Below are 9110 nucleotides of genomic sequence, written 5' to 3' on the forward strand. Positions count from 1 at the left end.
AAACCATTTTACAACATTTCAGATTTACCTAAAATGTAATTTTTTCTAAACATTTATTCATTAGTGCCCTAAATCAAGTTTTCGAGAATTACGAGTTTACATACTCATAGAAACATCATTTCTGCACACTGAAACCTTCAAAAACCTTAATATTATATTTAAGGCAATATAAGATTTTAGGAATTCTCCGGTCAGGGCCTCATTGGATACAGATAGATTTGACATTTCTATACGAAGCATGGAATTCTTCACCCGAACCTGACAGGGAGCCCATCAGTTTTTTCTAGACTAGATATTCTGATCGTGGCCACTACCAGTTTTTTCTAGACAAGATATTCCGAACGGGCCCCAAACAGTTTTTTCTAGACTATATATTCTCATAGGAGCCCCATAACTGAACCCAACTTTAAATAGGGAAATATGGAGAAATTTCTGCACGGGTTGTAAGAAAAGTAAGGCACGGTATAAAAAATCCAACGAAAGAAAAATGTTGCTTTTTGAAAGCTCTACAAAATTATCATAACAAGTTTTTAAATTTGCTTGAAAAATCACAATTTCAAATTTGTATTACACAAAATATAATGAAAAATCAAAAATTCTATTTTGCGCTCAACTATACAACCCGTGTAGAAATTCCCCCGGTTCACCCTAATGCAACAAGGTTTCTGGTCGGATCCCGGTCGGACTACCCCTGGCTGGGTTTCATGGACAGGAATCAGGCGGGAGCCGGTCGGGCTACATTTTTCTCGAATCACGAGGTCCGGGGCCGGCCGCTTACTGGCCGGGCCAACCCTTGTTATATCCCATGGTCGGGAGCCGACTGGGCACTGGTCAGGTTAATGTTTTTGTAGAAATTACACATTTTTTAAGAACCGTGATATTATCAAAGACGTGATTATGGATGCTAGATGAATTATTATTTGGAACGAGGATGCTCCTTGCACTCACGTCGCGTCGTCTCTTCGAATTTCGCAAATAAAATCGAGACTCATGGTTAAAACCAACCTTATTTCAGTGATTAATTTGATACCCCCGCTTAGTGCGCAAATAATGATTATTTTTAATTAAAATATAGTCTTGTGTATACTCCAATTTTCTTGCCAGAATTGGTTCATTTGATTTGAACTTTTGAAGTTCACCGTAATCTTTACGATGAGCCTTAAAAGACAAAAAAGTTACCAATTTCTCGCCTGAAGCAACATTTCTTAACCGCTTTTTGGCCGGATTACCCGACCGGATCCCCGCCGGTATTGAAGCCAGGATCCGAGCAGTTTACCGTGACGTTTTTAGCCAGATCCCGGCCGGATTCCCTGACCTGCGCCCGGCTTAAAACGGGGCTATCCGGCTGGAACCCGGCCGGATTCCTGATTGGATTCCTACATGGGAAGATACCGAAAAATATGAATCAACAAAAATTGTGAATGTAAACAAGATCCATAAATTTATTATTAGTCGCTTTTTCATAGAACATTCAATTTTCGTTTCATCGTAAACAAAAACACTAAAAATAATAAGATCGAATTTTTTGACAAGCGACACATAGTAAGAAAAAAATATAATAAAAGTTATTTATTCAAAACAGATCTAGAAATTTGTTATTAATCATTTTTGATAGGATTCGTAGTCCTTGCTTAACTCGTAAAAAACAACATTAACGACAAAAGTCGTTCTCCCGAAAAGGATCTACAAATTTGTTACCATTAATATTTAGATAGGGCGAGTAGATTTCCTTTTAATCGTGAAAAATAAGATTAAAAGTAAAAAAATTAGGTTTTTGGAAAAACGACACGAGCGACGAAAAACAATGAAAAGTCCGAAGGTGCTTCACCAGAAAGGATCTAAAAATCTGTTATAAACTCTTATTGTGAAAATATATAATATTAAAGAATTAAATTTTTGGAAACAGGACACAGACTTCAATAGCATTTTGTTCAGTAGTATATTTCTTTTGCTTAATTGATTTCTACAAATTTTCTCAGAACCGCTTTACATTAGGATACGTTCGATTCTTTAAATAAAGGTACGCCTTAACACATTACTTTTATTCACAAATTTTCGTGGCATTCTGCATGACATGACACATTTTACGACGTAAAAAGTATTTTCGGAGGTGAACAGTTTTTTTTAAATAATTATTATAAATAGTGTTTTTCTTTTGTACATCATTGTTCACTATAATCAAGGTATATCCAACTGACGTAAAGAACATATATAAAGACATATATACAGGCAAATACACAAAAATACATGCAGAAATTCATACGCGCATGCATGCGGACATACGGGGGTCTCGAAACGTAAAGATTTGATGAAAACCGACGAAGTATTAGGTATCGTTGGATCGAGCATTTAATTGGTTTTAATAATATACAAATTTTTAAAATGTGTTATTTTCTTTCTTCAGACATTATGGTAAAACGTCGACTTGGTCCCAGTGGTGTGTTCTCTTAGCCCTACGATTATTCGCTTGACAGATTTTCCATCAGTTTACTTTTTTTTATAATAATTTATAAACAAAGCATCGGAATTCAAAATCAAAAGCAACATTTTGACGAATTGGAAAAAGTGTCGGTTTAGCCCCACTGCCCTATAAATTTGATATAAAAGTGTTGAACATAATGTATAAAAGTTGTCCTTTTGGATATGTGTTTAGCAAAGCCGAAAGAGCTTTATCAAAAGAGAATTCACATTCATCAAGTTACAGCTGTCGATGCTTTTAACTATATTTGTAAAAGGTCTCTGCAAAAATGTGCGAGAACCAACAAACACGCGCCCTAGGCACGCTCAAAATTGGGAGCGAAGCTAGCCGCGCGCGATTAGAATGCGCCAACGGTCAGAATTTTAAAATTGAAAATTACTGTTTTTCGATGAAAATTGAACTATTTATTTTATTTCTAATTAAAAAGTTATATTTTGTAGACTAAAAATTCAACTATTTGGTTAAAGATTTGTCATTTTTTGTAGGAAATTAATCTTCTTAGTTGAAAATTCTCCTATTTAATCAAAAATGTATGAATTTGGTTGAAAATTCATATATTTAGTAAGCTCATCTTTTTGGCTACAGATTGAAGTAATTTGTTTGAAAAAAAACCTTCTTAGAAGTAGAAATTAATTTTTTAACTGAATAGTTCATTATTTTCAAATGAACTCTTTCATTAAAATTTCTTATTTTGGGGTTGAAAATTCAACGATTATTCATATAAAAAATTTTTCTCTTGGACTTGGAAATTCAGTAATTTCGTAGAAAAGCCAACTGTTGGGTGCAAAATTGATGTAAGTTTTTTTTTAAATTTGTCTTTTTTGGTAATGAACTAATCGCCTTGGCAGAAAAAGCAACAATTTGATTTAAAATATATGCAATTTTTCAATATTCGTCCTTTTTAGTAGTAAAATAATCTTGGTTTAAAATGTATGTATTTTATTGATTTTTTTTTTGCTTAAAATAAATAGTATTTTTACTTAAAACTAAAATCTTTTTTCTTGAAATATCAACTGTTACATTTTTTATTGAAAAATCATCTTCGCGGGTTGAAAATTCAACTGGTTTGTATAAGAAACTTCGTCTTTGGCAAATTAAACCATTCCATTTTTTATCAAAAACATTTTTTGTTTAGTTTATAAATTCCAATATTTGGTTGAAAATGTAACGATTTTTATAAAAATTCATGTATATTGTTATGAATTCGTCGTTCTAAGTAGAAAATTAATCTTCTCGATAAAATTTTTTTCATATTGACTGTAAATGTAATTATTTAATTATAAATGAAAATTCTACATTTTGCATAATTTTGGTTGATCATCTGAAAAATCTTTCTTTGATGAGTTTTCAACTATTTTGTTAAAAATTAGTCTTCTTTCGCTCAATTCAACTGTTCTCAATTGAAAATAAAAATCTTTTCTTGATTTAAAAATCAACTATTACATTCTTTGTTATGCCAAAAGTAATTACACGTATAGATTTTGCTTCTTTATTTATAATGTGTTCGATAATAGTCCAGTCATTTGGTCGGAAAAATAGGGCGTAGCAGTACTTCATTTGGGGGTGCATTGTATGGGGTCAGGTTCTGTAAACAGGATTTCATCCCGGAAAATGAAAATTTTTTTGGGAAAAGGTGCCAAATATCACATTGCATTGGATTGGTGCTTTCTTGTGCATTTGAGAGGTAAAAGTGTTTTTACAAAAAATAAACTAGATAAAATTCTGCGTTAAACTAGCAAAAAACATTTTTATATCACAAATGGTCTCTGAGTTATGGCCTTTCAAAAAACCCAAATTTTTGGTCAAAAATCACATGTTTTTTTTTGTTTCTCCGTAGCTTGTATTCTGATCTCTAGATCTAAAAATGGTCAACAAATGAATTAAAGTAGACTTAAATACCTGTAATTTCAACATCTAAAAAACCTTGTCCTAACAACAATAGATCGCGACTTGGCACCTGCCGAAGGTGACCCATTTCGCCCTGAATTTACAGGTAATGTCCAGAGTTCAGTTTTTTCTAAATAGCGCGTTTCGGGATTATCACTGAAGGAAGTTCCTAGAGAATGAATACAAGAGGACTTAATTCTGCGTAATTTAAAAAAGGAAATGTTCCTACTATCAGTAGGTCACCTTCCAAATATGCCTATTTTTTTGTCTTTTTTCATAAAAAATCCGAAAGTCGTGTTAGTTCGTTGAAAGAAGACCAAACAATAAGGATATTTGGATGGTCATTACATTTTCTTTTTTTTAACTTAAGCAGGATTAGTCCGCTTGTGTTGATTTTATAGGAACTTTCATCGGTGACAACCCCGAAATGAGCTATTTACAAAAAACTGAACTCTGCGCATTTACCTGCAAAATTCAGGTCGAAATGGGTCACCTTTGGCAGATGCTAACTCGCGACCTATTATAGTTAAAGCAATATTTTTTGTTGTTGAAATTACAGGTATTTACGTCTATTTTAATTCATCTGTTGATCATTTTCAGATCTGGCCATCAGGATCCGAGCTACAGAGAAACAAAAAAATGATTTTTGGCAACAATTTGGTGAAAATCGGGGTTTTTTCAAAGGCAAGAACTTCGAGACTATTGATGATAGAACAACATTTTTTTAGCTTTACGTAGAATTTTATACACTTTAATTTTTGAACGGACACTTTTGCCTCTCAAATGCACAGAAAACCACTCATCGAATGGAATGTGATATTTTGCACCTTTTCACAACAAAATTTCCATGTTCCAGGACGAAATCCTGTTTACAAAACCTGACCCCATATTATGCATTCCAAAATGAAGTGCTTAAGAGACAAAAATGATTACCCCAGAAATTACCATCTAATAGAACCAGATGACTGGACTAATAAGGTTTTAAATGATCTTCGTTCCTTACATGACGATCTGCAAACTTTATATTATCTAATGCATACTATTTATAATGTTTACAACATTTATACCTATTTGCATCAATTCTTATATATCCTTACTTCTACATAAATGCAGCGGAATTTTCCTGTCGGAAGAGTGAGCAAGCGATCGAAGCGAGAGAGTGAGTGCATCTTAATTTACTTATACTACCACATAATAACTACTTACAAATCTTTATGCTTCTTAGGGATCGTTCATAAATTACGTAACGCGTTTTTCTTTTGCTTGAATAAAGACGAGCATGAAATTGATGTGAAGTTGAGAAAGACACAACGATATAAACAAAAGAAAAAAGTGTTACGTAATATATGGACGATCCCTTATCTAAGCGACTTCCGTTTCCATTTTTCTCATGCACCCCTGAAGCACCCTACAACTCTTTAATCCACTTTTCAATCATTTGATCCTCACCCGGAATTATTACCACGTTCTCTTGCCAGTTTCCCATATCTTCCACTCTTCTCCTACATCCTTTTTATACATGCTCCCATGTTTCCATGTTCCCTCCTCCCATTCACATATTCCGCACTTTCTGTTCTCTTCCTTTTCCAATTACATCATCTTTCTAACATCCTTTCCCAATATAAATCTTTCTATTCTGGTCTATCTTCTCTCCCCTCATCCCTTTTCTCAGTACTTTGGTACTCCATTCTTTTTATCATGTTATACCATATATTATATTTTTATTCATCAATCATTCCCAATTTTTCCATATATTGTCTTTACCTGTACCTTGCTTTCAATTCTTGATAGCTTACTCCATTCCCCTCTCCTATATTTCTTTTATTAAAAAACTCTCCCCTTTTATATTCCCATCGTCTTAGTTCCATCGCTCTGCTTCTTCTTTCATCTACCTTCTTTAAACACTTTTTCGTTAACTCCCATCCCTTTCCCTCCATTAACTTCGTCTTAAATTACCATGCCCTCTTACCCGCTTTAGTTCTTAATTTATCTCTTTGTGCTTCTTTTCCTACCATATATCCCGGTGTGCTCCAGTCCACCCCTAAGGTCCATCTTAGATACATATTTTGTAAACCCTGAACCTCCTTCCTTCCCTTCCATCCCCATATCTCCGCTCCATAACCTGATACCGGTCATACCAGCGTACCAAATAACCACATTCTCCTTCTCCAATTTTTCTTGAACATTCTTTTCCCATTCCCTATACCTGTTTCATTATCCCTGCTGCTTTTCTTATTCTTTCTCTTATATGAGCTCTATGATCTTCATTCATTTGGCAGGTATATCCGAAATATATAAATTTCGTTACTTTTTCTCACTTTACTCCTTTCGTCCCATCAATCAAAAACTATCTCCTATTTGCTCTCCCACCTTCACCCTGCTTTTTGTCTCTCTAAAAATTTTCGAAACTCTCTTTATTAATTTCTCTCTTATCGCCCTTTTCTCTATAACTTTTTCTAGTTCGCCTCGGTTTAATGAGTCACACACCTTCTCTAAGCCCACGAACATTGCTATCATTGTCCCTTTTCCCCTTTTAATCCTCTCATTTACTAGATAGTTCAGAATATATATGTTGTCCATCACCTCGATTCCTTTTCTAAACCCTGTATAATTCGAACGCTCTATCTTTTTTTTAATTTCTTTGTTCAATCTCGTTAACAGAACAGTTACATCTAGTTTATGCAATGTTGGTATCGGTGTCAACTCTTTTATTCTTCAACCTCGTCTCCTTTCTATTTCTTTACTATTCATATCTCTAACCCCTTTTTTCCATAATTCTGGTCACCCGTCTTCTCTCCATGCTCTATCACACATTATCCATCTACATTCCTTCAGTTCTGTCCCTCCATATTTTCAGACTTCATTTGGAATCTCATCTATGCCAGATGTCTTTCAATCTTTCGTTATTCTTATCACCTCGACTATTTCTTCCCTTGTTATGTCCTCTTCCTCATCTTTTTGTCTACTATATTTTCCTCCTTTCCTAACGTTTCTCTCTACTCCTCCTAGCAAGTCCAAAAAATATTGTTTCCATTTTACTATTTCAATATCCAGGTTTACACTTTTTATTTTTTTCTCTCTCTCTGTTTACTACCTCCCAAACCTCTTCTTCCATACCAGCTTTCTTCGCTTATTCTTCAAAACTTTTTATTCTCTGACTCTTTACAATCCTCATCCCACATACTTCTTGTCCACATTTCTCTCTCTCATTTTGATATTTGTCACCTTTTCTCTAAACTGTTCTTTTCTTGCATAATTTTTCACGTAGAATCCATTAGCGTGGTCATTTTGATTATAAGGTTATTATTTAATAATTTGTTTATAATACATTTTATTTTAAACCATTTTTCAACTAACTTTGTATGCTACAATTCATTGCTGGTGGCGCTGCTAGTATTAAGGTTAGTTACTTTTGTGACATCCCTATTGGTTTAACTGCGGGCTAAAGCGAATATAGGCACAAATCTATGGCTTATTATTTATTTTAACTAACGGGGGCAAGAGGTGATCATGCAATACGAGGGGTGTTCAAAAAATAAGGTGACTTTATGGTTTTCTCAAAAAATATTCATTTATTCCTCACTATTTATGTTCTCCCCTTCAAAGTAATCCCGCTCAGATATAATACACATGTGCCAACGCTTTGTCCAATCATCGAAGCACTTCTGATAATCATTTTGTGGTATAGCCTTGAGTTCTTTCAGCGATGCAGTTTTTATCTCCTCAATTGTTGAAAGTCAATGTCCTTTCATGGGTCTCTTCAGTTTTGGGAAAAGAAAAAAGTCACTGGGAGCCAAATCCGGTGAATATGGAGGCTGAGGCATGACTGTGGTGCTGTGCTTGGTCAGAAAATCTTTCATTAGCAACGATCAATGAGCAGGTGCATTATCGTGATGCAAAAGCCACGAATTTTTTATCCAAAGTTCCGAACGTTTTTTACGTATCGCCTCTCGCAAACGGCGCATAACTTGACGGTAATACTCCTTATTGACCGTACGACCTTGTGGTAAGAATTCCTGATGTACTACGCCACGGTAATCAAAGAAGACAGTGAGCAAAACCTTCACATTTGACCAAACTTTTTTTTTTTATTATTACACCATTAAGCCATTTCCCTTTCGGGGTAGGCGTGAATCACTCGGCAGGGGAAAGGAGTAGTGTGTGGATGGGATAGAGATTTTTTAGATCGATCCAGAATTCTCGTGCTATTTATGTAAATAACACGTTCGTTCCGCAACACTGCTCCGACCCAGGTTGCTGATCAATCTCTCTAGCAATTACCCCAAGCAAAGAACCTCACGAAGCCGTTATGTAAGGTTCCCCACTTGGGTCCATTAGTAGCCAAGGTCTTTGTTTCAGGCATCGTTCAGTTTACTGACACTCTTTTTATTAACTATTTTCCGCCATACTTTCCTGTCCTAGCATACTTCTCTAGCTTCTTTTATGTCCATGCATTTTTTCATGCAGGCTCTCGTGTTTCTGTGACATCTTATGTCTCTTCTAAGTAGGGTCTCATTCACACATTCTAACCATTCTTTCCGCGGTCTACCTCTGGGCACGTTGCCATTTACTTTACCTTAATACACTTGTTTCGTTAGTTGTTTATTTGGCATTCTCTTAACATGTCCGAACCATCTTAATAGATTTCTTTCCCATGTGTCTACTAGCGTCTCTTCTGCACCACATTCTTTTAGAATTATCTCGTTACATACTTTGTCCATTAGGGATTTCCCGCTTATTATGC

This window comes from Belonocnema kinseyi, chromosome 10 (assembly GCF_010883055.1).
Source record: "Belonocnema kinseyi isolate 2016_QV_RU_SX_M_011 chromosome 10, B_treatae_v1, whole genome shotgun sequence".
Taxonomy (NCBI): Eukaryota; Metazoa; Arthropoda; class Insecta; order Hymenoptera; family Cynipidae; genus Belonocnema; species Belonocnema kinseyi.